This window comes from Hyperolius riggenbachi, chromosome 6 (assembly GCF_040937935.1).
Source record: "Hyperolius riggenbachi isolate aHypRig1 chromosome 6, aHypRig1.pri, whole genome shotgun sequence".
NCBI classification, from domain to species: Eukaryota; Metazoa; Chordata; class Amphibia; order Anura; family Hyperoliidae; genus Hyperolius; species Hyperolius riggenbachi.
In genome coordinates, this window is record NC_090651.1 from 369,587,897 (window position 1) to 369,610,023 (window position 22,127).

The window sequence follows — 22,127 nt, forward strand, 5'->3', positions numbered from 1 at the left end:
CGGAAAAATGGCCGTGAATCACGCGTACCCGTGATCACGACCATTCGTGAGAGAACCACTGGGCACCACCAGGGGGGTCTTAGGGTTAGGCACCACCAGGGGGGGTTTAGGGGTTAGGGATAGGTACAGAGAGGGTTCTGTGTGTTAACGCTAAATAACGATAAGGCTTAAAACACTAAATAACAATAAGGCTTTAACATTAAATAGCTATAAGCGGCAAACTGATTAGCGGCAAGACCGTGCGCAATTATTCGCAGGCGCCATTTTCAGATGGATCCCCTGGGATCACATGCCGGCACACACATGCACACACGCACACACCACACATGCACACACGCACACACATGCACACACATACAGACACCACACGCACCACACCACACACACACACACACCACAAACACACATGCATACACCACAAACACACATGCACGCACACACACACACACCACAAACACACATGCACACACACACACCCAAACACACACACCCCAAACACACATACACACACCACAAACACACATGCACAAACACACACACACACACACACACACACACACACACACACACACACACACACACACACACCACAAACACACATGCACACACACCCAAACACACACACCACAAACACACATGCACATACCACAAACACACATGCACACACACACCACAAACACACATGCACACACCACAAACACACATGCACACACCACAAACACACATGCACACACCACAAACACACATGCACACACCACAAACACACATGCACACACCACAAACACACATGCACACACTCGCACGCACACAGGCACACACAGGCAGGCACACGCCTGCAATGCACTTGTAGTTGTAAACTATGCTGAACTTAAGAAGTGTTTCAGTAATTTTACCTTACCTCTTCCTCTCCTTCTCTGCACCACGCACTGAGTGCTGGGCTGCTGCTGTCACTGCTTTTATGAGGGACAGCCCAGCTTTCCAGACTTGTGATTGGCTGGGCAGATCCTCAGCCTGTGTATGATTTGCATGTTAAATCCTGCCTCTATCTGCTCTCCGCACAACTATTTATGATACGTGCACTGAAGTATATTGTGTCCCAAGTCACAGAAATGACTCATTGTGGTTTGTGACATCATGAGGGCACTGAGGGGAAAAAAAAAGTTTAAAAATAAACTGCAGAGGTTCTGACAGCATCGGCACCCCTGGACCAGAGGGGCCCATTAGGGGTCCCTTCTAATCCATCCTATTAGCTTTTATTTGGTGCTATGCTGGTAATGAACACCTCTATATGTGCATTGCATAGTGGTAATTAGAGATGGCCCGAACATCAGATTTTGTGTTCATAGACCACGAATGCGAACTTCCTCAAAATTTCAAGTTCACACGAACTGGCCGAACCGCCATAGACTTCAATGGGCAAGCAAATTTTAAAACATACAGGGACTATTTCTGGCCACAAAAGTGATGGAAACAATGTTTCAAGGTATCTAACACCTGGAGGCAGTGTTGGACTGGGAGGTGGTAAAGCTAAAGAGATACACTTGCTGGCAAAGCAGCAGTAATCATGTGTTGCTGCTCCCAGTGAGGATTTGCTGCAGGTTATAACACAGGGTTTCTGCTGCTTGGCCAGCAGGTGGATTTCCTTTTCCACCTCCCAGTCCGACACTGCCTGGAGGGGGCATGTCAGAGTGGGATACATGCCAAAAGTCCCGGGGAAAATTACGTATTAGTCAGCAGAGACAGCTTTTCACCAGTAAATGGACGTAATGACAGACAGCCTTTCACCAGTAAATGCACATAAGGACAGGCAGCCAGTGTCCCCAGTATAGGCAGCCAGGTGTATAGCTGTCCCCAGTATATGTAGTCAGGCGTATAGCTGTCCCCAGTATATGTAGCCAGGCATATAGGTGTCCCCAGTGTATGTAGCCAGGCGTATAGGTGTCCCCAGTATATGTAGTCAGGCGTATAGGTGTCCCCAGTATATGTAGCCAGGCGTATAGCTGTCCCCAGTATATGTAGCCAGGTGTATAGCTGTCCCCAGTATATGTAGCAAGGCGTATAGCTGTCCCCTGTATATGTAGCCAGGGGTATATGTGCCCAGTATATGTGGCCAGGGGTATATGTCCCCAGTATATGTAGCCAGGAGTATATGTCCCCAGTATATGTAGCCAGGGGTATATGTCCCCAGTATATGTAGCCAGGGGTATATGTCCGCAGTATATGTAGCCAGGGGTATATGCCCCCAGTATATGTAACCAGGGGTATACGTCCCCAGTATATGTAGCCAGGGGTATAGCTGTCCCCTGTATATGTAGCCAGGGGTATATATGCCCAGTATATATAGCCAGGGGTATATGTGCCCAGTATATGTAGCCAGGGGTATAGATGTCCCCAGTATATGTAGCCAGGGGTATATGTCCCCAGTATATGTAGCCAGGGGTATATGTCCCCAGTATATGTAGCCAGGGGTATATGTGCCCAGTATATGTAGCCAGGGGTATAAGTCCCCAGTATATGTAGCCAGGTGTATAGCTGTCCCCTGTATATGTAGCCAGGGGTATATGTCCCCAGTATATGAAGTCAGGGGTATATGTCCCCAGTATATGTAGCTATGGGTATATGTCCCCAGTATATGTAGCCAGGGGTATATGTCCCCAGTATATGTAGCCAGGGGTATATGTGCCCAGTATATGTAGCCAGGGGTATATGTCCCCAGTATATGTAGCCAGGTGTATAGCTGTCCCCTGTATATGTAGCCAGGGGTATATGTCCCCAGTATATGTAGCCAGGGGTATATGTCCCCAGTATATGTAGCTAGGGGTATATGCTCCCAGTATATGTAGCCAGGGGTATATGTCCCCAGTATATGTAGCCAGGGGTATATGTCCCCAATATATGTAGCTAGGGGTATATGTCCCCGGCATACAGCATCTCACAAAAGTGAGTGCACTGCTCACATTTTTGTTAATATTGTATTTCATCTTTTCATGGAACAGACAGCACTGAAGATATGATGCTGTGATACAATGTAAAGCAATCAGTGTACAGCTTTTATAACAGTGTAAATTTATTTTCTTTGCAATAACATCACCACACCGTCAATAAAGTACAACTGTAGCGAGAGGTACAGTATGTGGAGGCTGCCATACTTATTCAATTGGATAGTGATCAACCTCTATCACAGCAAGTTTAATTTTGATAGGCTTCAGCAGAACTCTATCAAGCTTCAATCAAACTCAAGTGCTGTACTGCTTGGTGTATAGCTGTCCCCAGTATATGTAGCCAGGCATATAGGTGTCCCCAGTATATGTAGCCAGGCATATAGGTGTCCCCAGTGTATGTAGCCAGGCGTATAGGTGTCCCCAGTATATGTAGTCAGGCGTATAGGTGTCCCCAGTATATGTAGCCAGGCGTATAGGTTTCCCCAGTATATGTAGCCAAGTGTATAGCTGTCCCCAGTATATGTAGCAAGGCGTATAGCTGTCCCCTGTATATGTAGCCAGGGGTATATGTCCCCAGTATATGTAGTCAGGGGTATATGTCCCCAATATGTCCCCAGCATATGTAGCCAGGGGTATATGTCCCCAGCATATGTATCCAGGGGTATATGTCCCCAGCATATGTAGCCAGGTGTATAGCTGTCCCCTGTATATGTAGCCAGGGGTATATGTCCCCAGTATATGTAGCCAGGGGTATAAGTCCCCAGTATATGTAGCCAGGTGTATAGCTGTCCCCTGTATATGTAGCCAGGGGTATATGTCCCCAGTATATGAAGTCAGGGGTATATGTCCCCAGTATATGTAGCTAGGGGTATATGTCCCCAGTATATGTAGCCAGGGGTATATGTCCCCAGTATATGTAGCTAGGGGTATATGTCCCCAGTATATGTAGCCAGGGGTATATGTCCCCAGTATATGTAGCCAGGCATATAGGTGTCCCCAGTATATGTAGCCAGGCATATAGGTGTCCCCAGTGTATGTAGCCAGGCATATAGGTGTCCCCAGTATATGTAGCCAGGCGTATAGGTTTCCCCAGTATATGTAGCCAAGTGTATAGCTGTCCCCAGTATATGTAGCAAGGCGTATAGCTGTCCCCTGTATATGTAGCCAGACGTATATGTCCCCAGTATATGTAGTCAGGGGTATATGTCCCCAATATGTCCCCAGCATATGTAGCCAGGGGTATATGTCCCCAGCATATGTATCCAGGGGTATATGTCCCCAGCATATGTAGCCAGGTGTATAGCTGTCCCCTGTATATGTAGCCAGGGGTATATGTCCCCAGTATATGTAGCCAGGGGTATAAGTCCCCAGTATATGTAGCCAGGTGTATAGCTGTCCCCTGTATATGTAGCCAGGGGTATATGTCCCCAGTATATGAAGTCAGGGGTATATGTCCCCAGTATATGTAGCTAGGGGTATATGTCCCCAGTATATGTAGCCAGGGGTATATGTCCCCAGTATATGTAGCCAGGGGTATATGTCCCCAGTATATGTAGCCAGGGGTATATGTGCCCAGTATATGTAGCCAGGGGTATATGTCCCCAGTATATGTAGCCAGGTGTATAGCTGTCCCCTGTATATGTAGCCAGGGGTATATGTCCCCAGTATATGTAGCCAAGGGTATATGTCCCCAGTATATGTAGCTAGGGGTATATGCTCCCAGTATATGTAGCCAGGGGTATATGTCCCCAGTATATGTAGCCAGGGGTATATGTCCCCAATATATGTAGCTAGGGGTATATGTCCCCGGCATACAGCATCTCACAAAAGTGAGTGCACTGCTCACATTTTTGTTAATATTGTATTTCATCTTTTCATGGAACAGACAGCACTGAAGATATGATGCTGTGATACAATGTAAAGCAATCAGTGTACAGCTTTTATAACAGTGTAAATTTATTTTCTTTGCAATAACATCACCACACCGTCAATACAGTACAACTGTAGCGAGAGGTACAGTATGTGGAGGCTGCCATACTTATTCAATTGGATAGTGATCAACCTCTATCACAGCAAGTTTAATTTTGATAGGCTTCAGCAGAACTCTATCAAGCTTCAATCAAACTCAAGTGCTGTACTGCTTGGTGTATAGCTGTCCCCAGTATATGTAGCCAGGCATATAGGTGTCCCCAGTATATGTAGCCAGGCATATAGGTGTCCCCAGTGTATGTAGCCAGGCATATAGGTGTCCCCAGTATATGTAGTCAGGCGTATAGGTGTCCCCAGTATATGTAGCCAGGCGTATAGGTTTCCCCAGTATATGTAGCCAAGTGTATAGCTGTCTTTGTCCATAGCAAGGCGTATAGCTGTCCCCTGTATATGTAGCCAGGGGTATATGTCCCCAGTATATGTAGTCAGGGGTATATGTCCCCAATATGTCCCCAGCATATGTAGCCAGGGGTATATGTCCCCAGCATATGTATCCAGGGGTATATGTCCCCAGCATATGTAGCCAAATGTAAATCTTTTTCTATAGTTATATTTCTGACTCTAGCATGAGTCAGTTATCTGGCTTTGGACAAAGTTTTAGCATTGTTGAAACTTTAGTAGCTGTAACTGAAGAAAAAAAAAAGAGAGGTATGAATTACTAACCTTATTCTAATCTATTATCAAAATAATACGCAGCGCTGGACATTAGTTAAGGTAACAAACATTATTTAGGGGTGACATACAGCAAAATTACAATACAGGATTACAAGAAAAACCAGATCACGCAGCACAGTATGAGTAAAAGGTAATGCTTAGCCAGTCACTGAATGGGAGCATGGGGATTCGGCAAGTCGAGTTCATTCAAATGCATAGCATGGGTTCACAGTAATGGAGGTGCATGATCAGGTAGGAGACACAAGGAGGAGGACCCTGCCCAAAGGCTTAGTCTTGAACGAGAGGTATGGACACAAAAGTTAGGGGACCAGAGTTCAGCTGTGGGTTTAGAGCACCAGTGAGGGGTCATAGGCCAGAGTGAAAAGGTGAGTTTTGAGGGCCTTCTTTAAGATGTTGAAGGAGGGGGCTGCCCTAATGGGTGGATGTAGGAAGTTCCATAGTGTTGGATCAGTTCTTGAGAAGTCCTGGAGGCATGCATGGGACTGGGTAATGTAAAAAAGAGAGAACACCAAGAGACCAATATAATGTAGTATGTACTGGTACTGTACAATTGGAAGAGTAATAATATTAATTTAATACTCACAAACCAGGGTTACCAATTAGGCAACCACTGTCAAGGCAGGTGTGGAGATTGTCCTGACCCCACTCAGGATTAAAAAGTCGCTCTCTGTAGTAGAAGAAGGAAGGGTACAACCTTCCACCAAGGGTGGACTTGATGTAGATAATAGGACAACAGAGGCGCCAACAGGATAAAAAACACTAAAAGAACTTAAAAAAACAATCTTGGTAAAAGAGGAGGTAGTGGTGGACTTACCTCCTCCAAGCAGAACATACGACTGTGGATTTTCAGTCAAAACTATTTTATTGAGCAAAAAAAAATATGATATAGAAATAGAGGCAAGTATGACTCGATTGAGCACAAATAAACTGACAACTGCTCTAAATCGGAACAAAATGTATTAATTAATTAATCATATATCAAAATCATTAAAAGTAAGTTAAAAAATGTGTGTCGCCCCGACTACCCCAAACCCCACCCCGGAGGGCACCCCCCCCACAATGCCCAGCCATCCCGCAACCCACCAAACCCCTACTCCACCATAAGCCAGAAAAAAAACACTGGAAATGAAGCATATGCTAAGCTTCACTCAGAATAACTAGCATCAGAAAAAAAATATATAATGATTCCGATACAGTACCGTAGACAAAATGCAGCATATGCAGTTCATATGAATCAAACAAAGGTTGAAGCTGTGGCAAACATCAGTGTACTCCACTTAGCATAGGTAAGCCAAGGATACGGATGTAAGAGGGTCCATAAGTAACTGAGATGCAGACATAATGATGATACACGGCAGCCATTAGGTTCGAAAAGCAGGGTAAGCACGTAGCAGATAGCATAGCAAGCAGTTGCATCCAGCCAGTGGCATGTCAAAACATAAAGGTTAATCTGTGGTCAGCTCTGTAGCATTCAGGCTCAAATGTTCCATGAAAACAGTCATTGCAGAGCAGTGAATGTTAGGGCACATATCTTCCATAGATCAATCAAACAGTCGGAAGACTCGTGCAGCAGCCAAGGCAAGAGCACAGAGAAGCATATCTCAAAAGTCTGCTGCAAAATAATGCCCGCTGGGCATGCTTACTGTTGCTGCATCCGGCTGGACTGAGCTCCTCTGATGGTAGTGCGGAGGTAGATAGCAAGACGCCACTGATGTGTCCAACATACGCCGGGAGGGTCCAGGCAAGTCAGCGGGAGACCAGAGAGGGATCACCCGGCGTGGGGCACGGAGGTCGGGACGCAGCACATGAGTTGTAATTATGCACGGCGCTCAACATCCACATCAAATCCAAGGAAAAAGTGCTAGGATCACACTTCAACCATACTCATATGTCTCCTCTCCCCTATAATTGGAGATAATCCCCTACTCTTAAAACAAAAGTTCAAGTCTTTGTCTTATTTTTCTCAGGGTTCAAGTAGATTCACAGTTCCTTCACTCGACATACAGTAATAACGATTTGCGCTCACCAAAAGCAGTGTCCGACCAGTTCAGATCAGCATATCACGTGTGTGGCCTAGCCAGTATACGCGGACCTTGTTTCTGTCCTCCTGATGCCTTCAATCCTCCATACATGTAAAGAGAGATATATGCACCAATAGCGTAATACTGTATAGACACTTCATCAAATATTGACACCAGTGCTTCCCATGTTTTTAGACAGCAGCACCCAATGTACCGCCACCACACAATTGCACAAGCCTCTCACTGGATTTCATGCGCTAACCGAGAGTGGACCAGCAATAAACAGCTTTTTCATATAGCTGATGCACGAAAGATTCCTGAAGCACTTGGCCTGAAACTTTTTTTAAAGTGAACCAGAGACGAAGCACCCTCATGTATTTTACCATATATCTATATCAGTGGGAACATTAGAGAAAACACCTACCCTGCTTTCTGTTTCATTCTGCACTGCACAGCTTGTTTCCTATCAGACCTGATAAAATCCCAGACCTAGCGTTTTTGCACATAAACACCTGTACTATACCACTATTTTATTGTTTTTTTAGTTAGCTAGCTTTGCTAACTTTGTTTCAGTCAGTGACAGTCAGACTCTGTGTGCTGCAGCAGCTGCTAGTTAGGTCCTGTGTCTGTGTTCTGTGCACAGGCCAGGGCTGCTGCTGGCTTGCTATTAGCCTTAGCTACAGATTAGGTTAGGGAATAGGATTACTGTGTTATTGTGTAGTTAGTAGCACTGCAATGCTAGTTAGTTGTTGGAGTAATACTATGTTAGCTTACTACAGATTACTGCAGTGCTGCTGTGCTGAGCAGTGTCAGTGTGACAGATAGACAGTTAGTGTGCACTGTCTTCTACTCAGCTGCCTGTCACTCCGTGCTGATTTTCTTGAAAGTCCAACCCTGATTTTAATAAAGTACAAATACCCCACATCATCTGGTGACATCATCACATATAACTTGTACTATGTCTGCTGGCACTGGCAGCCGGGGAGGGGCAGAAAGGCCAAGAGGAGAGGGAGCAACATTGCGCCACCGTGAGCAGTTCTGCCACATCAGTGTCCATTCCGCCGCTAGCCACTGGCCATCCAGCTGTTAGGGGGAGTCACGCTGCAGAGGCGCAGCAGCGTGTAGCGGCCATTTTCCAGCTGATGGTGGATGAGCAAGCCATCACCAGCTCTACACCAGAGACCTCCACCCCCACCAGCACTCCTGTTCGCAGGAGCAGCAGCAGCCGCCCAGCAGTTCCTGGGGACTTGGTCATCATGCCGACCCCAGCGGGCAGCCTACCCTCAGTGAGCGCGCTCTTCACTCCAGGCACCGCAATCACAATCAGCAGGGCTGTTACCAGCAGAAAGTTTGAGGAGGATATTCTGGGCGCATTGGGCTATGTGGAGGAGTCACAGATGCAGATGGTGGTTGTTGGGGGGGGTCCTTGCATGTGTCAGCAGAAGAGGAGTTTGGGGGGGGTCATTGTCCAAGAAACAGTTGTTTGAGGAAGGGGAGTATGATGTTGATGATGAGATGATGGACCGTGACTACCATCCACAGGAGGGGGAAGTCAGCTCTGACTCTGAGGAGGAGGATGTGTAGGTGGGTTTGGCACGGAGGATCAGCATTGCAGACATTGGCAGGAGCAGCAGTGGGTGTGAAATGCGGGACCCACAGCCTGCTGCTTCATCTTCTACCACTACCACCAGCCGCACCACTCAACCCCCAACCGCCACAGGGAGAAAAGCAGCAGCATCCCATTCAGGCCGCAGTGGAATCTTCACGTCCCCAATCTGGCGGTTTTTCACTCTGCCCTCTTTGGACAGCAAATTTGCCATATGCAATGTGTGCAAACTAAAGCTGAGCAGAGGTTGTGACCCCTCCAAGTATGGCACCTCCGGCTTCATCACCCATCTGTCCAAAAAACATTTTGTTGAGCATGAGGAGTTCAAGAGGCTGAAGCAAGCTGGCGCTGGCAGTGGTCAGACTCAGAGCACCAGAACCCCCTCTGCCACTCCTGCTGACGCTGAGGCCTGTTCAGGCAGCCAGTCCTCAGTGGCCTCCTCTGCTCCCTGTTCAGGCAGCCAGTCCTCAGTGGCCTCCTCTGCTCCCTCCTTCGCTTCCCGAGCAAGGAAAAAACGCAGCCAGACCCTGTTGGGCGAGTCCTTCCCTATTGTTGGCAATTTCCGGCATGCTCCTGGCACACGTTACACCTGCTGCTGCTGCATTGCCCTTCTCCTGCTGCCTTTGCTGCTCCCACCGCCAGGGTACCACAGGCTACTGCTGCTGCTACCGATTATGCCCAAAACACAATTGCTGTGTAATTTTTTTTAGGTGTCTGGGCTGAAAACTGTGATGTCCCAGTTGTGCGTTGGACTTTGGACACAATGTGGGCTGCACGACCGCTGTCTGAAACCTAGGCCTGATGTTAATTGACAGCCATTTTTTTTTTGTATTATACCTCCCCACATAAACAATTACTGTTTTTCTTTAAAAAAAAAACATGATGCTTCATGCATCATTTACTATAAAAGACGTTTTGGATGCAATTTAAACACCAGTTCCGGTTTTCAATCCGGATACCCGGATTTACCCGGATAATGGATTCGGATACAGTTCGAATTCGGATATCCAAATTTATCCAGATAGTTTACTATCCGGATCTGAATTGACACAGGTAATAAAAAGGGGTATCCGAGCAACACTAATGAGTATCTTCCCTTTTGTGGAAGGATAGGTGTGCAAGCTGTCTTCCACCTTCCAGCATAAGCGATACCTGCACTCTGCAGGCGCTCGTTAGCTGGTTTATTGTAACGCAGTTCGAAAGGGATAAAGCCGCCCCTTCTTCTTCAGACAAATGTCAGCTGCAGGAACTCAGCAATGTTAATAAAACCTTTGTATAGGAGTGTACTCTTTCCTCTTTTTCTTTCTCAGCTAACAGCTGCTGTCTCTATAAGCTTTAAGCTATGTACGCAAACTGTATTAAAGCCAGCTGAGACAGCCATTAGAGACCACCTTAGATGAGAAAGAATCTTCCGTGTGGACAATCTCACCTAAAGATTCAGGATGTCAGATCTTTAGAATCGTCCAACCAACGTTCACCTATTCACCCCGCCAGCTGAAAAACCACTCCATCTTGCGCTGTACGTTGCTAGCCTCTAGTGGATGCAAGAAACTGGGGCGCCCATGATCTGCAAAAGTTTGGTTGCAGCCATAAGTGCCCTAAACCTAAGACCCCCCTGGTGGTGCTTAAACCTAAGACCCCCCTCTGATAAGCATTAATAACGTTTTAAAAAATTATTCGTTTAAAAATAATGTTTTAAAAAATATTGTACTGTTTTTCGTTTAAAAATAAGGTTTAAAAAATTATAAATCATTAAATAATGTGTAATCATGGGAAGCAGTTATAAAACATTAAAAGTCTCCGGGCGCCGCTTGTAAAACGTTATTTTTCTCTGGCGCCCTTTTTTCCTGTTGGGCGCCCATTAAACGATATTTAGGTGATGTGATGAGATAGACAAGTGCCCTAGGCCTGCTGTCACCAACTCCCCCCCGACTACCACCACCACCAAAAAATATTCTGTCTAACATTCGGAATAGTGATCACTGGTTTGAATGGGCTCATTTCAGTTGTACTGCTCTGCCCCCCATTCAACAAATAATGCCTGTAATTTGCGCTCCTGCACGAAAGTGCACAGCAGCCGATAGTGTTCTGGGTATGCATACTTGAGAAATGATGCTGATGTATGACCGGTACTTGTCAAGAATGCATAACACTGTACCGGCCATGGGCAGGAGCGAGAAATTACAGGGAGCGCGCGAGTGGCCAGAGCATGCGCTGCTTCTTTGTCCTCTGTGCGACCAACTGCCAGGTGGAAGGGCAGTGCAATCAGAGGCGTATCTGGGTAATATGGCGCCTATGGCAAAGACTGAAATCGCGCCCCCCCCCCCCCCCCCACCTATTCCTCCCTGATGAAAGGTCTCTTAGGCAAGTTGGAAGGTTCCAGTCGATTGAGAGATGGGAGGCTACAATTCAATACTGAGAGGCAGTTCAGCTTTTCTCTGCAGCCTGCACCACTGAGAAAACTGGTGTCCCTAGATACTAGAAGTAAGCAACTGGATTACCCAAATACCAGAGTTTAAAATGCCCCCACCCACCACCACCCCAGGATACAGAGATTCAGAAGCCATGGTGCTCTAGATTTTAGAATTAATTAGCCGTGTACCTCAAAATTAGTCACTTGCTTCCAGATAAACTAGTAAAGTAGTCACATGTTTCCAGGTAAAAGAATCAAAAAGTGCCATGCCTCCTAATAAAATAATCAAAAAGTGCCATGCCTCCAGATAAAATAATAAAAAAGTTCCATGCCTCCAGATAAAATAATAAAAAAAGTTCCATGCCTCTAGATACAATAATCAAAAAGTTCCATGCCTCCAGATAAAATAATCAAAAAGTTCCATGCCTCCAGATAAAATAATCAAAAAGTTCCATGCCTCCAGATAAAATAATCAAATAATTCCATGCCTCCAGATAAAATAATCAAATACTTCCATGCCTCCAGATAAAATAATCAAATACTTCCATGCCTCCAGATAAAATAATCAAATTAGTCACATGCCATCAGATAATTCATCAAGTAGTCATGTGCCATGGGCTTGCTGGGGGGCTGGGTGCAGGCTTGCTGGGGGTGCTGGGTGCAGGCGTGCTGGGTGCAGGCTTGCTGGGGGTGTTGGGTGCAGGCTTGCTGGGGGACTGGGTGCGCTGGGTGCAGGCTTGCTGGGGGTGCTGGGTGCAGGCTTGCTGGGGGACTTGGTGCAGGCTTGCTGGGGGACTGGGTGCAGGCTTGCTGGGGGACTGGGTGCAGGCTTGCTGGGGGACTGGGTGCAGGCTTGCTGGGGGACTGGGTGCAGGCTTGCTGGGGGACTGGGTGCAGGCTTGCTAGGGGTGCTGGGTGCAGGCTTGCTGGGGGTGCTGGGTGCAGGCTTGCTGGGGGTGCTGGGTGCAGGCTTGCTGGGTGCAGGCTTGCTGGGGGTGCTGGGTGCAGGCTTGCTGGAGGACTGGGTGCAGGCTTGCTGGGGGTGCTGGGTGCAGGCTTGCTGGGGGTGCTGGGTGCAGGCTTGCTGGGGGCGCTGGGTGTTATTACAGACCTCAGATCTGCGGCGACCACTCCTCCGATTAATCCGATCAGCCAGTGCCGCCCCCGCCGCCTGAACAACCTCGTTATTGCAGCCAGTATCCGCGCGTAAGCAGTGACAGAAGGGCGCACGCTACTCGTGTCTGTCTGGTGTACTCCACATGCGGAAGTGATACTTAGTCACTTCCGCATGTGGAGTACACCAGACAGACACGAGTAGCGTGCGCCCTTCTGTCACTGCTTACGCGCGGATACTGGCTGCAATAACGAGGTTGTTCAGGCGGCGGGGGCGGCACTGGCTGATCGGACTATTGCGGGAGGGGGGCGCAGGCAATGGCGACAGCGGCCAGTGGCATGGTGGGGGCAGGTATGGCGCCCATGGGGGCATCGGCGCCCATAGCACAAGCCATACCTGCACCCCTCTAGTTACGCGTCTGAGTGCAATGGAGAGAAGCCCATCCAAAACAGAGAACAGGTATGTAGCAAACATCCTATCAAGACTTATGCAGGGAATACCCGGTACGTTTTTGTACCGAGCCAGCGGCTCGATGCCGGCTCGTCCCCGCTCGTCCCCGCGGCCGCCCGGATCGATTCCCGCTTGTCCCTGCGGGCGCTCCTTATCTTCGTTTCGTTTTTGCCATTGTCCGCCCGCGGGTATCGAGCGGGGAATCGATCCCGTGTATGCCCAGCATTACTTTGGTTGTTCTGTTGTAATTAGAGTGGACCTGAAGTCAAAACTTCCTCTCTGCTCTAAAAGATAATCAACAGCATAATAACCTTTAGGCTACTTGCACACTAAGACGTTGCGTTCGGTGCCACGTTAAGGTCGCATAACGTGCACCTAACGCAAGGCCTGGTGCTGTTCCATGTGGACGTCAGAGTGAGCCGCGTTGTGCAGCTCACTCTGGCGTCCGTGATGCCGTGATGCGTACTCTTGGACGCATGCGGCATCACGTGGTCCCGCCGGCCAATCACCGCACAGAGCGGAGGCACCAGGAAGTAAACACTGCACGTCACTGAGTGCAGTGAATATTAATTAGCCATGTGCCTGGCCGCTCTCCGCTCCTCCCCAACATGACTGAGCATGTGCAAACAGTCTAACGCGGTTTAAGCCACTGTAACGCCGTAGCATGCTGCACTTTCACCACAACGTGCAGCGTTACATGTAACGCAACGTGGGCTGTGTGAACAGCCCACTTGTGTTACATTGCTGTGCGTTGGGGGAGCGTTACAGGCTGCACTAACGTGCGCCTGTAACGTCCCTGTGTGGAAGAAGCCTTAAAGAAAAACATTTCTTTGTTACAGCCATAAAACACTTTCCTCTCAGTAAATGGCTTCTGAGAGCAGGAAAAAGTTATAAAATGGTCAATAATTCATAGATTCGTGCTCTAGCATACTTCAAGGAAGGTGTCATTGAGCAGAGACAACAAAACAGTAACAACTTAAAGGGAACCTGCACTGAGTAAAATTATTTAAAATAAACACATGAGGTAACTTCAAATGAACATTACATAGTTATTTTGCCATCAGCGAAGCCGTTAATTGAAGCGCAGTTTGAAATGGGCGCGGCTATTCTGCCAATGCATTTATTGGTTAAAACAGTCTGTAACGGCGCAGACTGTATAATATGGGCGCATGTAACGGCTATGCCTAGCTTGCGCCTGCCTGAGTTGTGCTTATACGGCTGTAACAAATAGCCGCTTCAATTAACGTTTATGTGTTTAATATGTGTATGCGAGCAGTATTGTGACTTAAGTCTGCGGCTATTGGCTTGTGTATATGTTGTGTATGCTCTATTTATTGGAGTCCGCGGCTGTGTATTTTATATTTGTTCGGCTACATGTATATGTCTGCGGCTATGGGCTTGTGTAGAATGTATGCGTACTATGCTATTAGATTAGTACGTGTATTTTCTAATTTTCGGCTATATATATAAGTTTGCGGCTATGGTCTTTTGTAGAATGTGTGTATGCTTTTAGTATGTTTATTTTGTATGAGTTCGTAGTGCATAGGTGTATCTGCTGTGCGTGTGTGATTGTTTGCAGTATCTGACGAATTTGTTTGACTGCTTCATTTTGATTATTAAATGCTTCAAGATCTCTAGAACTGAAATGTTATGAGTGACTTAAGGAAGTTAAAAAAACAAAAACGAATTTTGGAGCCCCCAACTATCAGCCTTCCTCAGTGAGGTCACTGGGCTTCTTCACAGCCCACAAGAGTGATGCATTTCATAACCTCTGTAATGTGTACTTTTCCGTGATTTATTCTTCATTTTGTGTCAGAAGAAATGACCTGGAACAAACTCCCCCGCTGCCAACACAGCTAAAGGTGAATCTGAGGTCACTGAGTCTAACAAATGCCTGGTGAAGTGCGAGCCTCCTTATTTAACAAAGACTGTCAGGGCCCTTTTCCACCAGCGCGTTTGCGCTGGCTGAATCGCAAAACCGCAAACCGCTAGCGATTTTACAATCGCTACGGTTTGCTTTTTAACATAGGAATCGCGGTAGGTCATTTCCACTACCGCGATTCGCTTTTGTCGGGGACGCGAACGCGCGGCGGAGCGATAATTGCCGCGATTTTGCTATGCAGTGCATAGCATAGCAAAATCGCGGCCGCAAACGTCGGGGGAATCGCCGGTTTTGCGATTCAGCAATCGCTAGCGTTCAGCGTGAACGCTAGCGATTGCAGGTGGAAAAGGGCCCTCAGTGAGGGCCTGTTTCCACTACACGCAGATTCTGCATGCAGAAAACTGATTCCAATGAATGCCTATGGGCCTGTTTCCACTAAACATGATTTTTCTGATGCAGATTTCCCATAGGCATTCATTGGAGTCAGTTTTCTGCATGCAGAATCTGCGTGTAGTGGAAACCGGCCCTTAGGAAGATATTTAAAAAAGCTATTTAAGAAAAAAAAAAAAAAATGCAAATCCAGTTAAAAATGTTGCCCAAAAAATTACACTATATAAGCCCAGAAAGAAAAACAAACAAACAAAGGAAAAGCATACAGCAGAGAATAAAATAAAACGAATAAATAGCTACTACTGTTGTTATTAGTAATACTATTAGGGTTACTCTGAAAACGATCAATAATAAGATCCCACGGCTGTTCAACACAGTGTCATACATGATATCTCTATAGTCTCTGCCTTATGCTAGTTATATCTCTGTATATCAGGTCAATTATATGCCTGGAGATTATTGGTCAGTTAACTGGCTTGCAGATAACTATCCCTGGCTGGATTTATATAGATGATGCCCCCCTTCCTATACCAAATGGCTGTCTATAGGCTAGCCTATAGGTCGACCTATACAGTATCGACCACCAAGCAGCAGAGGAAAGATTAGCAGTCCAAACGTCACCCTTTTTCAGTTATCAAGCAGGATTATAGATGACTTAAAGGGATACTGTAGGGGGTCGGGGGAAAATGAGTTGAAGTTACCCGGGGGCTTCTAATGGTCCCCCGCAGACATCCTGTGCCCGCACAGCCACTCACCGATGCTCCGGCCCCGCCTCCAGTTCACTTCTGGAATTTCTGACTCTAAAGTCAGAAAACCACTGCGCCTGCATTGCCGTGTCCTAGCTCCCGCTGATGGCACCAGGAGCATACTGCGCAGACCAAAGACCATACTGGACTTGTGCAATACACTCCTGGTGACATCAGCGGGAGCGAGGATGCAGCTGCGCAGGCGCAGTGTTTTTTTGACTTTAAAGTCTGAAATTCCAGAAGTGAACTGGAGGCGGGGCCGGAGCATCGGTGAGTGGCTGCGCGGGCACAGGATGTCTGGGGGGGGGGGCATTAGAAGCCCCGGGTAAGTTCAACTCATTTTCCCCCGACCCCCCTACAGTATCCCTTTAAGCACATACTACATATAGGATTACATACAGTATTACATTGCATAGGCTTCCTCCAGATGAATGAAACCCATAGTCCTACGTATGAGAGGGCACAGTTGAGGAGTCAGAGACGAGCATATTTCTACACACAATTTATATATAGCCAGAATATAACTATATAACGATATAATTGCTAAATTCATATAGTCGCAATTTAAAAAGGACATTAATCACGTCCAATTCATCTAGCAGCTATGGACTATTGTGTATGTGTACAAATGTACCAACGCTACTCAGGATCTTGTATACCATCTTTTATATGTTTGTTGCCTGATTCCCCTGTGGGCATTGCATATCCCATCTCTGATCTGTGCCAGGCTATTGCGTACAAATGTACCAAAGCTATCCAGGTTCCATTAGTGTATCTTTTTTTCTTTTATACATTTGTTGCCTGATTCCACTGTGGGCATAGTTTGTGCCATCTCTGATCTGTGCCAGGCTATTGCGTGCTAATGTACTAACTCTTTCCAGACTGTGCAACTGTATTATTTTGTTTACGTTGTCTGATTTCCCTCTATGGTCACTGTGTGCCTACCATCCCTGCTGTGTGCCTGGCCATTCAAATGCATTAACTCTCTCCAGGCTCTGCTACTGTCCAATACTGTATGTGTGTTGATTCCACTCTCTGGGCATTGTAACTGTGCCACCGGTGATTTGTGCCCAGCCATTGTCTGATAAAGGCTGCTCGTCTGTCCAGGCTCTGTGACTGTGCCATGCCTGTATGTGTCCGCTGTGCTTACCTCTGGGAATTGTTTCTGTGCCCCTGATCTTGTGGGTGAGAATTATACACGTGTGTGCCATGTATGATCTGTGGACACTGGAGACAAGTGTGCCAAGTATCAGTGCGGGCATTGGCTGATCGGTGCCCATAGCTGCTGTTGGAGATTGTGCTGCGTTTGGGCATGGCATGAGGAAGCCATCAGGCTGCCTCTGGGGCGCTGCCAGTCCATGTGCCTTCTCTATCCGGGCAATGTGTGTAATGGGCACTGTAAGCATTGTGTGCGATATGTGGCACTTATCTGGGTATACAGAGTGCTCCTTGTAAGATCTCTGCCTGGAGACTGCATATAATTGTGTGCCAGGCATTCTATATAACCTGCTCACCAGGCGTGGTATCAATAGGCACTATACATCACACTCCTGCCAAGCATTGTATCTCGCTTTGAACACACTATATATAATGAAGTGGGGAGCCACGGGGAAGGCAGCCCGACCTCTCCCTCCCTTCCTCTCCCCGGCCTCCGTGCCCCCCCCCCCCCCTCGGACTGCAGAGTGGCGATTGGAGGTGAGTAGCTATTTCCAGCGCTTCCCTGCATGCTCACTCTGCAGTCCGAGGGGGGGGGGGGGGGGGGGCACGGAGGCCGGGGAGAGGAAGGGAGGGAGGGAGAGGTCGGGCTGCCTTCCCGCTTCGGCTCCCCCCTCCATTACAGCAACATAGCCGCTAAATATTTCAAACACTAGACATATAGCCGCTATATATAACAAGCACGATAATCGCGCCCAATTCAACAAGCGGCTATTTCAAATGTACACGTCATCAGTTCCTCTCAGAAGCTCACCATTTTCTTCTGACAATAATCCCTTCCAGTTCTGACAACATTTTGTCAGAACTGAAATATATCAGTTGCTGTCAGTTATAGCTGAGAGGACAACTGATGTGCCAGTTAATGTCCATGTTTCCCTATGGATCAAGTGGGTGATGTTACAGTTTAATAGTGTGCTGACCAGGAAGCTGTTATGGGGTAATGGGCATTTTCAAAATGGAGGACGGAGAATTATCTTGATCTCAGTAGACAAAAAGGACGCAGGAGAGGAGAAAGAGATTGATGAGCAGACTACACGGGAGGTAAGTATAACTTGTGTATGTTTATTTTGACTTTTAACCACTTCAGGATTCTGCGTACGCATAAGTACGCCCCTGATTCCTGAAGCGGTTTCCATGAAAACGGCCGCTCGTATGAGCAGCCATTCCATGTCAGTTCACGGAGGGTGTCTCCGTGAACACCCTACGAGCCTCCGATCCGCGGCTCGCAGGGTAAATGTAAACACGCGGGGAACATCTTCCCCGCTGTTTACATACATACATATGGCGCTGCTGCTCAGCAGCGCCGTAACGGAGATCGGCAATCCCCGGCCTCTGATTGGACGGGGATCGCCGGCATCTGATAGGCTGAAGCCTATCCTACCTGGCGCAGGACGGGTATCTGTCCTGCGCCGCTCAGAGGGGAAGGGAGAGGGAGGGAAGGAGGCAGAGGGAGGACTAGAGCTGCGGAGGGGGGCTTTGAGGAGCCCCCCCTGCTAGGCACAGCAGCGCGGCGGCGATCAGACCCCCCCAGCAGGACATCCCCCTAGTGGGGAAAAAAAGGGGGGAAGTCTGATCGCCCTGCCTGATTTCTGATCTGTGCTGCGGGCTGAAGAGCCCCCGCAGCACAGATCAGCCAAACCACCCGGAATCCGGAAGTGGTTAATTTTCAGTTCAGGTTTTGTTTAAAAACTAAATTTAAATATAAAATAAAACTGAAGGATATCTAAAAAAAAGTCATTTTTAGGAGAAGAAGAACATATACAATTGTTTTTCTCATCAGTTTATTTTCACCTCGGATGTCCTTTAAGCTAAAACAAGGGCGTCACCCTCCACCACACTCTGCACAACTCAGCCACCACTACCAGTCGTCCGCAACGATACGGCAAAACACCATACACACAAAGATTCCTGTACCGAAAGGGATCTGTCCCTGTCTGTGGCAACAGACTAACCAGCAAGCTCATGGTGACCCAGAACTCATTGGAGTGTGTAAGGGACTACAATGGTCCTAAAAGCCCCCTTACTAAGATGTTAAGAAAAACAAAAATTTGCTTTCCTAAAACAGAAAGAATTTGCGATAATTCAGGTTGGAGTGAGCTCAAGATGTCTCCCAGAGCACCACTGCTGAATATATGCAAATTAACCATTGTACCCTTAGAAGCTAAACACACCTCCAGGACCGCTGGAATGCAATGATGTGTCAGCTTGTTAATTTGTACAGAGCCATAATAATCCAACATGCATACAGACTGTTTCGGATTGTTTGATCCTCATCAGTGCATGGCATGGATTAATTTGGCTCTATGGAGTAGGGCTTGTAAACCGAGAGGTACAGACTAACCAGCAATTCTGTGTCTGTGGCAATTATGACAATTTCATGCACTGCTGTCGAGCTGCACGCACTCAGGCTGGCACTCCCATCAATAACTAACCAGCAATAATTGTCTGTGGCAATTATGACAATTTCATGCACTGCTGTCGAGCTGCACGCACTCAGGCTGGCACTCCCATCTCTTGAGTCAGCTTTAGGCCAAGTTACATGAACGCCACACACAATGCAATCTCACGAGGGTAGCAATGAACAATCCGGCTCTAGTCTATTCACAAAACTTCTCAGAAATTACTTATTTATCACCTAATTGCTAAAAAAATAACATTTGAGCACATTTACAAGCAAATAATCATTGAGGGCATATTCACAGTAAAACGTTGCGGTTTAATACGATGTTAAAGTCGCAATGTGTCTGCGTTGAGAGGTAACACACTGTAAGCAGTGAGTTACCGTAATCCAACATTTTTTAATGCAATGTTAACGTCGCACGGTGAACGTCCTATAGGCTTATCATTACAGTGCGGTAAGTAAGCTGCACTCCGCAACGTACCACTGTGAATGCTACCTCAAAGTAAATTATTCCTGATTAACGTCATTTCAAAATTTATTTTCTTACGGTATAAAACCCTCCCTGACATAATCTATACATATAAAATCGGATGTATGTGTGTGTGTGTGTGTGTGTGTGTGTGTGTATGTGAGTATGTCCCACGATCACTTGAAAACGGCTCAACCGATTTGAACGAAACTTGGTATACAGATCCCTTACTACCTGGGATGATATGTTCTGGGGGTCTCGCGGCCCCCCTGCACACCTGGGCGGAGCTACAAACAGCAAATCAGATTTCACCCATTCAAGTCAATGGAAAAATGTAAAAGGCTGCCATTCTCACAGTAATCAAGCCAGAGTCCCCACACTTGGCACAGGTGGTCACTTGGTGACCGAGGTTACAAATACAGGAAAAGTGGGTGGAGCATAAAACAGCCAATCAAATTTCAGCTGTTCATTTTAAATGGTAAAATGTAAACTACAGCCATTCTTAGACTGTTAATCGCAGGGTTCTCAAACTTCACACAGTTGGTCACTGGGTGAATGCGATTAAGATTCAAGAAAATGGGTGGCGCCTACAACAGCCAATTAAAATTCACCTATTGATTTTTAAGGGGAATATTTAAACTGCTGCTATTCTTACACTTTTAATGGCAGAGGCTTCAAACTTGCTACAGTTGGTCATTGGGAGACTGGGGTCCAAATTCACTAAAGGGGTGGAGCCACAAACAGCCAATCAGATTTCCTTGGTGGATAAACTGCTTCCATTCACACATTTTTGATGACAGGAACCCGAAAGCTCACAAACTTGGTCATTGAGTGACTGTGTGTCAAGGTTACAAAAAGTGGGCAGAGCCAAAAACAACTTTTACTGGGAAAATATACTAACTGCAGCCATTCTTACACCGTTAGTGGCAGGGTTTTCAAACTTTGCACAGTTGGTCATTGGGTGACTGAGATTAAGATTTTGGAAGGTGGGTGGAGCCTACAACAGCCAATAAAAATTCACCTTTTGATTTTCAAAGGGAATATTTAAGCTGCTACCATTCTAATGGCCCATACTCATGGGCTACAATTGTCGCCGCAATAAGTGGCGCGCGCGTGTTGCGGCGACAGGTCACCCGTGAGTATGAGGCGTTGCACGGGCGCGAACCCCGAACCGTCGCTCGTCGCTGATGTCACCAGGTGATTGGCGCAGTCAATCGCCTCGCGACAGTCGCCGCCGCAACTCCGCCGCAACTGTCGCTAGTCCGCGTGAGTATGCGGACTAGCGACAGCAACAAGAAGGGAATACCTTGTGCTTCCGGCGGGGGGAGGAACAACGCTCCCGTGTGCTAGCGACAGGCCTTAAAAGTTGCCCGTGAGTATGGGCCATTACACTGTTAAAGCAGATGCCACAAACCCTTGATTTTCAAGGGGAATATTCACATTGCTACCATTCTTACACTGTTAATGGCAGAGGCCTCAAACCTGATACAGTCAGTCATTGGGTGACTGGGGTCCACTAAAGGGGTGGAGCCACAGACAGCCAATTAGATTTGTTAGATTGATTTCAGCCATTCTGTTATTGGCAGGGTTCTCAAACGTTACACAGTTGGCCACTGGGTGACTGGGACTAATATTCAGGAAAGTGGGTGGAGCCTACAGCAGCCAATCAAAATTCACCTTTTGATTTTCAAGGGTAATATTTACATTGCTGCCATTCATGCACTCTTAATGGCATACGCCTAAAATCTGCTACAGTCAGTCACTGGGAGACTGGGGTTTAAATTCTGAAGGGAGTGGGCCAAAAACAGCCAATC